Source organism: Schistocerca cancellata, chromosome 1 (assembly GCF_023864275.1).
Source record: "Schistocerca cancellata isolate TAMUIC-IGC-003103 chromosome 1, iqSchCanc2.1, whole genome shotgun sequence".
Classification (NCBI taxonomy): Eukaryota; Metazoa; Arthropoda; class Insecta; order Orthoptera; family Acrididae; genus Schistocerca; species Schistocerca cancellata.
The window spans coordinates 503,901,125-503,914,450 of record NC_064626.1 but is presented as its reverse complement, the minus strand read 5'-3'; the positions used below and the strand labels follow the sequence as shown (position 1 = coordinate 503,914,450).

General features: G+C 34.9%; 1 long non-coding RNA gene across 1 annotated transcript; it reads left to right on the top strand.

The window, feature by feature from the left end:
• Positions 1–8,685: 8,685 nt before the first annotated feature.
• LOC126178152 (uncharacterized) lies at positions 8,686–12,945 on the top strand. Its single transcript, XR_007536071.1, has 2 exons — positions 8,686–8,797; positions 12,493–12,945. It is a non-coding gene; the product is annotated as an uncharacterized LOC126178152 (long non-coding RNA).
• The last annotated feature ends 381 nt before the right edge of the window (positions 12,946–13,326 follow it).

Genomic DNA, 13,326 nt, shown 5'->3' with positions numbered 1-13,326 from the left:
CTATATCTAACTTTAACCTATCCACTATTTTGTTGAAAGTCGACATGTTGAGAAACGTGGCTGTTGTACTAAGGTTTATAATTTATAAAAGAACAGCTACCAGCCACATGTATGGTTTAAAAGGTTTATTATCTTCAGGTTTATTATCTTCCGAAACCGGTCATGTTCTGAAGATAATATACCTTTTAAACCATACATGTGGCTGGTAGCTGTTTTTTATAAATTATAAACCTTAACCTATCCATTTCCCTTTTTAAATTTTCTAACCTACCTGCCCAATTAAGGGATCTGGCATTCTACGCTCCGATCCGTAGAACGCCAGTTTTCTTTCTCCTGATAACAACGTCCTCCTGAGTAGTCCCCGCCTGGAGATCCGAATGGGGGACTATTTTGCCTCCGGAATATTTTACCCAAGAGGACGCCATCATCATTTAATCATACAGTAAAGCTGCATGCCCTCGGGAAAAATTACGGCTGTAGTTTCCCCTTGCTTTCAGCCGTTTGCAGTACCAGAACAGCAAGGCTATTTTGGTTAGTGTTACAAGGCCAGATCAGTCAATCATCCAGACTGTTGCCCCTGCAACTACTGAAAAGGCTGCTGCCCCTCCACATGAGCCCAAATTTCTTTTATATTTGTGGTCCTACACAATTAAGAGACCTATAGTTCCATGATATGTCCTGTAAGCACCATTTTTGTTTTCCCAAATGATGGTATCCTTTTGATTAGTTAACATCTGGAAATCTGGAACTGGGGCTAGTTAAGCTCCAATATATTTTACCTAAGACAATGCCATCATTGTTAAGCCGTAACGTAGAGCTGCATGCACTAGGGAAATAGGATAACAGTAATGTCTACTTGGTTTCTGCCATTTGCAGTACCAAGATAACAATGCCATATGGGCTTCTGTTATAAGGATAGATCCAGACTTACGCCCCTGCAACTATGGAAAAGGCTGTAGCCTCTCTTTAGGCACCATATGTTAAGTCCTGACTCTCCACAGATACCACTTCATTGTAGATGCACCTATGGCGTGGTTGTCTGTAATGAGGCTCATTTAATGCGTATTTCATTGTAAAGGTTGTTAACGAACATAGATTTGATACTTAGTGATTTATTTACATTTACTTTATTTTATTATTTGTGCTTTGATTAGAGTAGCTTATTTAACTTCAGTACAGCAAAGGTTTTTGATTAGGTCTACATCCAAACTCATAAAGGTTCTATTAAGGCACGGTTCACTGCTGTTCCTCAACCTTTTATTGGTGCAATTATATTAGTTTGTAAAGAACAGCTAATTTTTATTTTGTCAAATAATGTATGGTACTTTATTATTTTTATCGTATTTTGATTTAATGATGTATTTAGCTCTTTGAGTCACTTTTCCTTATTTGGCCTCTCATTTTTTATGTACTAAATTAGGTGTTTATGCTGTAATAATTATTTGTTGATCCTCTAATTTCAATTATTTCTTATTAGGCTGTCTGTGCCCTGTTGCTTGAACTCTTTCATAGGGTTTTAATTTTATTGTCCTTTATTATTTTAGTTGGTAGGTATAATTGTAAACTGCCAACTTCACTGTTGATTTGATGTTTTTTTTCCCCTTTATCTTCAGCTTATGCTTCACATTTAGTTGAGCCAAATCGAAATATTTTCAACTTTGCTGAAGAAAAATCTTAATTAGTTTTAGAGCTGAACACAGAGTTTGCTGCTGTTGGTTTCACTGTTCTCTTTTACATTTTTTAGTAACCTTGCTATTATATCTTTAGGTTTTATTTGGATTCATGAGATTTTACAATGTTTCCGTTAAGATAATCCTATATATTTAGCTTGAAAAGTTTTTTTTTACCTTCCATTCACTTTCTTTATTGGTTTGAATATGTTATTGGTTTCATTTATTTAGTGAAATTTTTGAGAATGAAATATTGAATAGATGAGTTAAATTTCATATTTTCAAAGCATGTGCTTTTCATAAGGCAATTAATTATTATTTAAATGTAGTCTTTAATTAACTTATGTCATGCATTTGATGCATGAACATTAAGTAGAAAACAGGAAAAGTAAATGATAGTTAAAATTTTTCTTATTATAACATGAGGTTCTCTTCCAGTAATCGCTTAACAATTTGTCTTAAGAAAACAACAATTAGCACAATTGAGAATAAAATTCGGCTACCGGGATAAAATTGAAGATGTCAAAATTGTGTTTTATTATAAAATGGCAAAGTCATAATTAATAAAAATTAAACAATAACTGCTCCTAGCATTTTTAGAATTGACCATAAAATTGCATTGGCAAATAAGGAGTATTTATTATTCTGGTTGAATATGCACTAGATTGACAAGAGAATATGCTGGTACGAAATTATCTGTATCTCCGTAAAGATTAATTAGACATAACGATATTTGTAACATACATATGATTCAATCCTTAAATTTTAACTGAGGGTGAAATGAAAGTCTCTTTAGTGGGATTAAAGGGACCAGACTACTACGGTCATCGGTCAAATGTCTCTTTAGTATTTCTGTTAAGACCTAATGTGTTATTTGATCATGTTTGATGTAAGAAGAATAAATCGATTTCAGCCATAGCTGTAATAACAAATAACACAAAATGGAAAGTGATAAAATGATTCAGGGTGGCATTATTGAACTAAATCTGTTACTAATAAGGAAATACTGATAAAAGGTTTGTAATTATTGTTGCCCCTCAAAATGATATTTGACCTCAAGGTAGAACACCTGTACTAATATAACAAATGTGATAGTAACTTCATCTGCTATGTTTTTATGTCTGTAGTGCTGAGTCGTTTTTGATGTAATTGGTATGGAAATAGGGTTGAACCCTAAGGAAGAACATATAGGCCACTTTTGGGGATCGACCCATCTAAGGGTGAAATAGTGATACAGACAACACTTGAGCAAAGGTCAGAGACTTGGAATGCTTAAGAAGTATTTTGTCTCAGTGCAGATCCAAAGTTTATTCATGCATGCAGTTTCTCAAATTTGAAAAAAATTGTTGCAGCATCTGGCAAATCTTATCCTGAACTGCAAATGAATATGAGAAATAAAGAATGATGATGTGAAAGGGCATTTTGGTGCCAACTATTGAATTTGTAGGATGGATAAATGAGAAAGTTGTCACAATAGAAGGAGATATTGTAGGATATCTATCTGCTGATAACAGTTTTACAGACACTGAATAAGTCACCTCATAATGTACAGAGTTTCTTAAATTCTCTGGACTTGTCAGGAGTGCCTTCTCATAATCTGAGGTTATAGGTTGGTTCTACAGTTCTATTACTGCACAGTTCTCTTAATGCATAGTCTTGGTATGATCAGGTTATATAATGGTACATGCTTATAAATTGGACAACCACGGCAAAATATTGTTAAGGCTATTATAATTAGTGGCAAGCTGCAAGAGAAAGTTTTGACATTCCATAAATTCAAATTATATTGATGGGTTTGCCTTTCAGGTTAAAAGACTGCAGTTCACACTAAAAATTACTGAAGGTCAAACACTCAAAGTTGCTAGTGTGCTTTTAGAGAAACCATGTTTTTCTCATGGACAACTCTATGTGGAATTCTTGCATGTGTCTAACCCATAAATTCCTTAAGTCCTTGGAAAAGAAGGCAAGACCAAAAACGTTGTTCATAGAACTGTGTGTGTTAAGATCATTAAATAAATAATTGATATGAAAGAAAAAATGTTGTAGTTTTAATACTACCTAACTGTGATTCGACTTACAGCAAAATAATAGAAACACATCCATCTACACTTCTAAATGCTATCTAAGTATTTGAAGTTTAATGTACAGCTAAAAATAATCCAGTTAAGATTTGTATCAGTAAATGTAATCATAACAGCAATTCAAAATGTCATTAAAATCATTTGTGAGTGCTGGTAAATCAATTAGAAATTACTAATACTTTTAAATAAGAGGCCAACAGAGCATACAATTGATAAGAGACGTACAAGCTCAGCTGCTATTAATGTTTAAAGATTCACATATCATAAACAGGAAGAAATTTCAATGTACTATTCTCTGAACTCATGGGTGCTCTTTGCTTATATGTCGCTGAAGACGGACTTCCAGTGACAGACATAGCACACAATCTACAAGTATTACATATTGCTAAGGAGCCATAAGATAAACCTGTTTGATGAAATATAACTCTGTTTCCACATGAACACATTCCCAAGTGATCAGAGTTACCCAACAACATTTCTAAGAAATTTCCATAAATTAATGATACAACCTATACATAAAATGGTCAGGACATACTTCATCATGAAATAACTACATCCAATGTATTTTTTCTATTTCTTTTCTTTCCCCCAGCATATTTTGTAATAAAAGGGAATGAGTTATGAATAAATACCCTAAAATATTATAAATAAGCTAAGGTCCTAAAATTATTTGTTTTCTTTGAGGTTTAACTACAAGGGCATGACTGCCTGAAAGATACATTATTGTGTGCTGGAGTTGCACTATGTAGACAATGTGATAAAAGAGTGCCTTGGATCTGATCAGTGACAGTAAGTATGGTCTCAGAAAAATCCCATTACAGGTGGACTGTGAAGAAAGTGTGATCACCTTGTACCCTTGTGGTAGAAAATTTGAAGCTTGATATGCCAAACTAGGTGAAGGAAACTTCTTGGGAATTCTTGAAAACATACTAAATTTATGGAGAGCTGAGATTCTTCTGTGACATATTCAAATACAAAAACGTATTACCTGTACCTACATAAGTACTATCAGTGCTGAGAAATTTCTCAAAATGTATTCGACTTTTCTTTGATTTTCCTTTATTACCTGCAGAAGTACCAACGTAAAATGATTATTTTGTTTTGTAATAATGTTAACACAAACGAACAATCTGAGGTTCTTTGTTGTTGAACTTGCCCATGTTGAGGTTTAGTTTAAAACAGGAAGGTGCTTAAATAGCATTTGAATTGTCTGATCATTAAAACTGCTTCTAAATATGAAAGTAGGAATCTAGCATGAATAGTTAATATTTTTAACAAATTCCAAATAGCTTCAGAATTTTGGTAAACAGTAATATGATATTGAAACATTAATAAAAGTTTTATTCACATTTTATGAAGGTGTCACTACAACATGAAAAGAATATAAGTATTGTATACGTTCTTAGTTACGTTTTATGATTTAGTCATCTAAAATAGAATAGCCAACAGTTCTAAACAAAGCGGCGTACTTCATTATATACTATTTTCAGTTTTCCTTGGATTGAGTAATTAGCGGTGGGTACACAGTTACTAGCAGACTTTCCAGTGGCTGTGAAATGTACAATAAGCATGACACTACATTTCCAGACTTGAATAGAAAGCCTCTTAAAAAACAGTTTGGAATCCTACGAAACTATGGAACCAATAGAAGTACTTTGACAAAAATAATAGGCTAACTAGAACAGCGATGATTTATTTTATAGTTTGTCTGGGTTGTGCAATTGATGTACAGTTTTCACAGAACACAGAGACTCAGAATGTTAATCGACAGTGATAAAGGTATTGATTAATACCACTAAATCTTCATTTCTTAAATTTTACAATTGCTGCCCTACCAGTACTGTCTAAGCTTCCAAGGTTGATACATGGAGTTTTTTACTTGTAGATAGACAGAAATTGATGTTGCATATAGGATTGCTTGGGCAAGATTCAGTATCAGGGGTGGGCATAAAGTGATAATTGGATCCTTCTATCACCCACCAGACTCATCTCCTGATGTAACCGAGAACTTCAGAGAAAACCTCAGTTCACTTATACATAAGTTCCCCAATCATACTGTAATCATTACTGGAGACTTTAATCATTCAACAATAAATTGGGAAAATTGCAGTTTTGTTATTGGTGGGCATAAGACATCCTGTGAAACTTTACTAAATGCCTTCTCTGAAAACTACCTAGAATAGATAGTTAGGAATCTAGCTCATGATGGAAATATATTGGATCTAATGGCAACAAATACACCAGCTGTCTTTGAGGATGTCCACATTGAAACGGGTATCAGTGACCATGATGCGATTGTGCCAACAATGATTACCAAAGCACAAAGGACAACTAAAACAGGCAGAAAGATGTGTGTTCAGTAAACTAGATTAAAAATCTGTAGTGTCATACCTCAGTGAGGAACTTGAAACTTTCAGTACAGGTCAGGTGTATGTAAAGGAACACCTGTTCAAGTTTAAAAGAATAGTTGACCACACACTGGACAGACACATGCCCAGTAGAACATTTCCTAATGGGAGGGATCCTCCATGGTATACAGTCACTGTAAAGAGACTTCTAAGTAAACAGAGGTTACTGCACAATAGTTGTAAAATAAAGCATAGGTCTATAGATAGATGCTGAAATACGCATTTGGCTGTCATGAGAGCAAGGCATAATACCTTCAATGACTACCATAGCAGAATATTGTCAAATGACATTTAAAAAAATAAAAAAAAGTTGGTTGTATGTAAAGGTTGTTAGTGGCACAAAGTTAGTGTCCAGTCCCTTGTGAATGAGACAGGAACTGAAATTGAGGGTAGCAAATTAAAATGCGTAACTCCATTTCCAAATGCTCCTTTACAAAGGAAAAGCCAATGAGAATTGCACCAGTTTAATCCTCTTAGCACTGTAAAGATGAATGGAATAAGTATTAGTGTCAGTGCTGTTGAGAAACAGCTGAAACCATTAAAACTGAACAAAACTCCAGGCCCACATGGAATCCTCGTCAGATTCTGTACTGAATTTTTGCCTGAGTTAGCCCCATCTTCTAACTATAATCTATCTCAGCTCCCTCAAACAAAAAACTGTGTCCAGTTCTTGAAAGGCACAGGTCACATCTGTCTACTAGCAGGGTAGTAGAAGTGATCCACAAAACTATTCTCCAGTATCTTTGACACTGATTTGTTGTAGAATCTTAGAACATATTCTGAGCTCAAACACAATGAGGTATCTTGAACAGAATGACCTTCTCAGTGCCAATTATCATGGATGTCAAAAACATCGATCATGTGAACCCAAATCACACTTTTCTCTCATAACGTACTGTAGGCTTTTTTTTGGATCGAGGCAACCAGGCAGATACAGTATTTCTTGATTAGCGGAAAGCATTTGACTCAGTACCGCTTCTATACCTATTGTCAAAAATTTGATCATATGCAGTATTAAGTGAAATTGGTGAGTGGATTGAGAACTTTTTGGCAGGAAGAACACGCCATGTTATCTTAAATGGAAGTCATCGTCAGATGCACAAGTAACTGTGAACATGTCCCAGGGAAGTGTGTTGGGACCCTTGTTCGTGTTGTATATTAATGACCTTGCAGACAATGACAATAGTAAAATTGGGGTTTTTGCAGATGATGCAGTTATCTATAATGAATACTATATGTGAGAAGCTGCATACATATTCAGTCAGATCTTGATCAGATTTCAACGTGCAGCAGAGGTGCTCTACACTTTTTTTTAAAAAAGAACCATAGTATCCTATGACTATAATATCTATGAGCCCTGTTGGAATCGGCCAACTCGTACAAATACTTGGGTGTAGAACTTCATAGGGATATGAAATGCAATGATTACATAGGTTCATTCGTGGGTATAGTGAGTTGTAGACTTTGGTTTCTTGGTATAATGCTGGGGAAGTGCAATCAGTCTGTAAAATTAATTGCTTACGCATCACTCGTGCGACCTTTCCTAGTATGTTGCTCAAGTGTGTGGTGTCCGTAGCAGGTAGGACTAAAAGGGGATACTGAACAAGCACGAATGGTCACAGGTTTGTTTAATCTGTGGGAGAATCTCACAGAGATACTGAAGGAACTGAACTGGAAGACCCTTGTCACAGAGATACTGAAGGAACTGAACTGGAAGATTCTTGAAGACAGGCGTAAACTATACCGAGAAAGTCGATTAACGAAGTTTCAAGAACAGGCTTTAAATGATAACTAGGAATATACGACCATCTACGTACCGCTCACTTGAGGATATGATTAGAATAATTAGAGCACGCATAGACGCATTCAAACACCCACTCTTCCCATGCTCCATACGTGAATGGAACAGGAAGAACCCCTAATAACTGGTACATTAGGACGTACCCGCTGCCATGCACCTCACGGTGGTTTGCTCAGTACAGATGTTCATGTAGGTACCGGTAATTGCATTTGTCTTTAGTGATGTACAAATACAGCACAATGTAGATAAGTATAAAATTATCACGTATTTCACCAAACATTAGCACTTCTTCGGAATTTTATTTATTTCTCCGTGCATATGTTTACATTTCTCTAGATACTGGTTCACCATCGCACTGCGCTTCATTATTCTATCCGAGTTTGTCATTGATGCGTATTTTCCGTAAGCATTTGGTAGCTTTAACATTAAAAGTATATGGTAAATACTATGACGAGTTCTAATTTCTTAAAACTCGTATAGTTTTCAATATTTTACACTTAGAAATACAGCTCTGTTTGCGATCCACAGATAACATTGTTCGTATGGGACTAACACTGAACTTGAATAATATACTTGTTGATATTGTTATGTAACATGTTAAAGCTGTTTGATAAATGCGTAAGTTTTCGTTACAGTATATAATGCAGGAAATAACTGTATCCTTCTCGTTCCCTATAATGACGGAATTTATTTCTGAAGCACTGTCATAATTAAGGGTTGGCCATATTGGATTGTCGCCAGACCACTTGTTGTATCGTCAGTGACAGCGCGTTACTTGTACGAAATAAACCGTGAGGCGGGGCACCAAGTATTGTTCAATATCTTCACCATGAACGGGTAATTAACACGGCTTTCCTCAAGCAGTAGGAATTTGGACGCAGAAAAGGCTTTCAACAGCGCTCCGGAATTTTTTTTTTCTCGATTGAATAGTTTTTAAAATTTCAGTAAATCCCTCCTGACAATATGTTACCAGAGGTTCTCACAAGAAGTCGAGAGGCAAAAGTTTCTTCTTCGCAAAAGCAATTTGTGATATTGTTGAAACAGAGAAAGTCGACTTAGGCATGCATGATTTCATGTATCAGCTGTCGTAGTTAAGGTTATGTTTCAACTGGGAAAATTGACGAGGTTTAAGGTGTACTGTCATTTTAAGTTTTGCCGTGATGTTGTGTCTGCATAATTTTACGGTTTGGTGTAATGACGTAACGTTGTGCTTAATAAGACTACTGCTAAAGTGCGTGTCAACCATGACATTCAAAAGACGTTGTTTACGATCGTCCAGCAGTGTAAACTTTTTATTTATTTTTATTAACATATATGTTACTTGCTTTTGACAGCAGCTAACATTCCGAAATTAACGTGCCAAGTGAGGAGAAGAAAATATTTATTCGGTATCTACTACACAAAAATGTTTTCATCTAGGTGAAGTGTCATTTTACATTCAGAATTTTCTGATTAACGTGTGTAGCATCTTTTGCGGGAGTAGGACTTGTTGACGTGGAGTACTATTTGTAAACTTTTGCCATTGACCATTAAATAATGAGTGGTGTTTGTAAATGTTTAGTGCCTCTCAATATCAGAGGGAGAATAAAAGTTACATTGGGGTGATGAAAGAATGGGTTAATATTGGCATCGGGTCATGATTTTGAGTGTGATCAGTGCTGACATGTGTTAAAGTCATTAAAATGTGTTTATTCAGTGCATACTGAGGGAGAGCACAGGAATGTGGCGACTGTCCTTTCACAATTCCTTTTTTTTTTTCTTGCAGGTAAGTCAATCCACAAATTAGTGTGACAGAAGGCGAAATCTGTTGCTGTGGTGCTTTTGTGTGGGCCACTGAGGTATGTGTGAAGAATATATATATATATGCAGCTTTCTTCTGCTGTGGTGTATCGTATAATGCCATTAATAATGAAATTATCCTTTCATATGTAACGATGAGCTTGGAAGGCTAATATGGATGTTTAGGTGCATGTATTTGCTGTTTTAACAAGTGAAGTGCACATATTGCTTTCTTCAGTAATTTTACTGTTAATAGTGTTTGTAATGTAGTTGCATGGTATGAATGAGAGGCCTGTACATGAAGTTCATTAATTCGATTTCATTAAAGTAAATTGGAGCTCTGTATATCAAACATTTGTCTATCTGCTATAAGGAATTTCTTATTTGGGAGTAGTGTTTAGGAGCTACAGGGTTTTTATGGGAAAATTTTGAATGGGATTTTTTTCCCATATAGTGTCACAAAATAGAGACTGAGTTATTTATCATTCTAAATCTTTTAAGTGAAATAAGTTAACTTCATGTACTGGTCTCAGCAACTGGTGTAGAGAGCATGTTCTGTGCACATGCTTTGCAAATTCCAAATGCATGTTGTTTCTCTTCTGTGTACATTACACAGCTTCTAAGAATGTGATTCTATTGTGTAGGTGATCCAAAGAATCGGAATTCCAGAAAATAGGGGAAATTGTATTGAACCTTCCATGTCTATTTCAAAGAATATTGTTTGATAATGGCTTATTGTTTGAATAAATATATGATTACATTTACGGTTTTCTGAATATTCTGGCACTTAAAATATGTTAAAGACAGTTTTCATGATTTATTCTCCAGTACAAACTATTGAGCAGATGTAATGTCTTCTCACTTTCTGCTTATGTGCACAAATGAAAAACTTGACATTGTCATTGGTTTGCTAAGTGGTACAGGTGTTGGATTATTTGCTTCTGTTAGATGTCCATAAAGTCATAGTTTATTGATTGTTCAAATATTCCCATCACTTGGAAGAAATGGAAATTAAATCAGCTCTATACTGCCAAGGCAGCAGTAAATGGGCATACAAAACACACAAACAAATAATGAGTGTGATGTGGCATTGAAATTGTTATTAAATCTGTTGTCACCATCCTGTTATACTTTCCATTGTGTACAGTAACAAAATTTGGTTTCTGTTAATCATGACCATGCGTAGGATCTTCCATTGCTTAACCTGGTATTGTTTCTGTTAGTTTTGTACAATTATTGGTGGTCCGTTTCTTTGTCTTTAAAAACTTCATGCTTTTATATGATTTGATAGTAGAATAATTTGTTTGTGGAGATGCAAATATTGGTGTAGGGGGAAAATGTATTGCAGTTTGCTCATTACAAACATGAACAACTTCCAGGAACCAATTTGTGGTGGGATTTGCAATCATTAGTGCATATAAGCTGTAACAAAATAATTTATTGCTATATCTGTTTGCATTTGATTTTTGTTGATGTCATCTGCTGAATATTTTTCCAGAAAGCAGGTATCTGTGTGGTAGTTGTCATCATTTCTAAAGACCAAATTTTTCAGAGGGGAGTATTTATTTATGACCTCATGTAAAAGATGTTAATTTAGGGTGTATGGTGATGACTCAGTTGTGTAAAAAGATCAATGGCCTATAAGGTAGATCTGTTTACTATAGCAGATTACTGAAGTGCATTCACTGCAAAGCACAACTTCCACTGTTTCTACACTCTGTTGATATAGTTCATGTGTGCACATAGTTAATTTTAGTGAGTGACATACTAGTATGAAAGTTAACAAAAATGTTTTCGTGATGGAAACTTTTTAATGGAGTTAAGTTTTATGTTGGTAACATTTGAGCTAGATGCTATTTACTAGTGTCAGTAGTAATCTCAGTGACTAGCATTGTGTTCATTGGATTGGTGGATATAATTTTTTTGTATTTCTGATGTTTCTTTTACTGCAGTTGGTTTTTTGGTAGATATTTGCTCTTTCAATCTCTAAGAATAATTCTTTATTATTTGCCTATGTTATAACTCATGTTATGCATACCTTACTAATTATCTCACTTCACATAGATATTTATAGCTTGATAATAAATGTGATATTGTTAATGTGAGTACATGGAAACTACCTTCTGCCTGTGTAAGTTTTCATACTGTTATGCTTGAAGTTTCATGCTCACGTTTCAGTTCTGTTACTGTCTTGCTTTGATCCTTGAAGCTGATGTGGCCTTTCTTCTGTCCTATTGTCTTTGCTGTATTTATTTTAATTACTGCTAATATAATCAGTCAGTGGTTCATTTTGTAGTCAAGTGTTATGCAGGCTTGAAACTTACAGTTGAACCAACACAGTATATGCATCTTTAATTTTTTATTGTGATGTGATAGGATGGGAAGGAAATCTCGGGTGTTCCTTAGTGGATCAGCTGATTTTGTATCCTGCACTGGTGTGTGTGTCCATTTCATTTAATAGTAGGTAGCTGTGCAGTTTGTTTGTTGCATTGTCTTTCCATGTACATTACTATTTACATGTGACTTATTCTTCCTCTTCTTTTTTTTCTTCTTCTTCTTCGGAGTCTTCTGTTTAACTTTTCTTTTTCTGACTTAACAGCCATCTCTTTCACTCTTTATTCATTGGTCTTCTTATACTGTCCTTTCATGTTTTAGATAAGTCATGTTAACATGGTTATAATTCTTCTGTAATATTATGTAAAAGAGAGAATCTTTAGTGATCAGTGTTTTTCTCTGAACTTTCCGTTTGCAAGATTCCAATAGGTCCATTGCTCAAGTGGAAAAGAGTGGAAAAGCTGTTGAATGGTGACACCAAGTAGAATGGTATGGTGCAGCCCATGCCGCTAATCGTGAAAACGAGAATCATCATTGCTCATCCTGTCAAGACGTCTACTTGCACTTTGCTAAAGAAAGAACAAGATATGTTTTACATGTCACTGACAAGAGATCTTAACACTTATTTATTAGTTTTAGTAAGAAATATGAGGTGTGATCATAACATATCATGGTTCATGATAAATTTTGATACTTGAAGTTGTTCCAGGTAGTGGCATTGTGCTAATAACTAATGTACTGAGGTAGTGAAAATGTTTGTTAGATAATAGCTGCTTCAATGTTGCTGATTGATGAAGCAGTCTCATTTAAAAAAAAAACTGCATTGTGTAATTGTTACATGTTGTTTATGATGATGGTTGTTATAGATCTCTTGGGAATTGCTGAGAAAATGTTGGGTTAATGAATTTATGCACATATTATTTGGACACGAGTGACGATCATCTTTTGAGAGTCTTAATGCTTTTAGTATCAATCATTTCAATTCAAGGCACAGGTGATAAAACAAATTGACGGGTAGATTCTTGAAGATAAACTGACAACATAAATAATGCTGTTGAAATAGAAAATCACTTTGTGCAGTTGTTCAGAATCGGTTTTTTGCGCTTTGTTTAAAGGTCTGGCAACAGTTACTGCTATTACCTGTAGGCAAGTTGTGCAACTTGATTTCAGCTGTTGTATTTATTTCAACCATGTGGTAACATTACACACAGCCAACGTTTTATCACTTATGTTTTGAAGAGTTATTTTTGGTT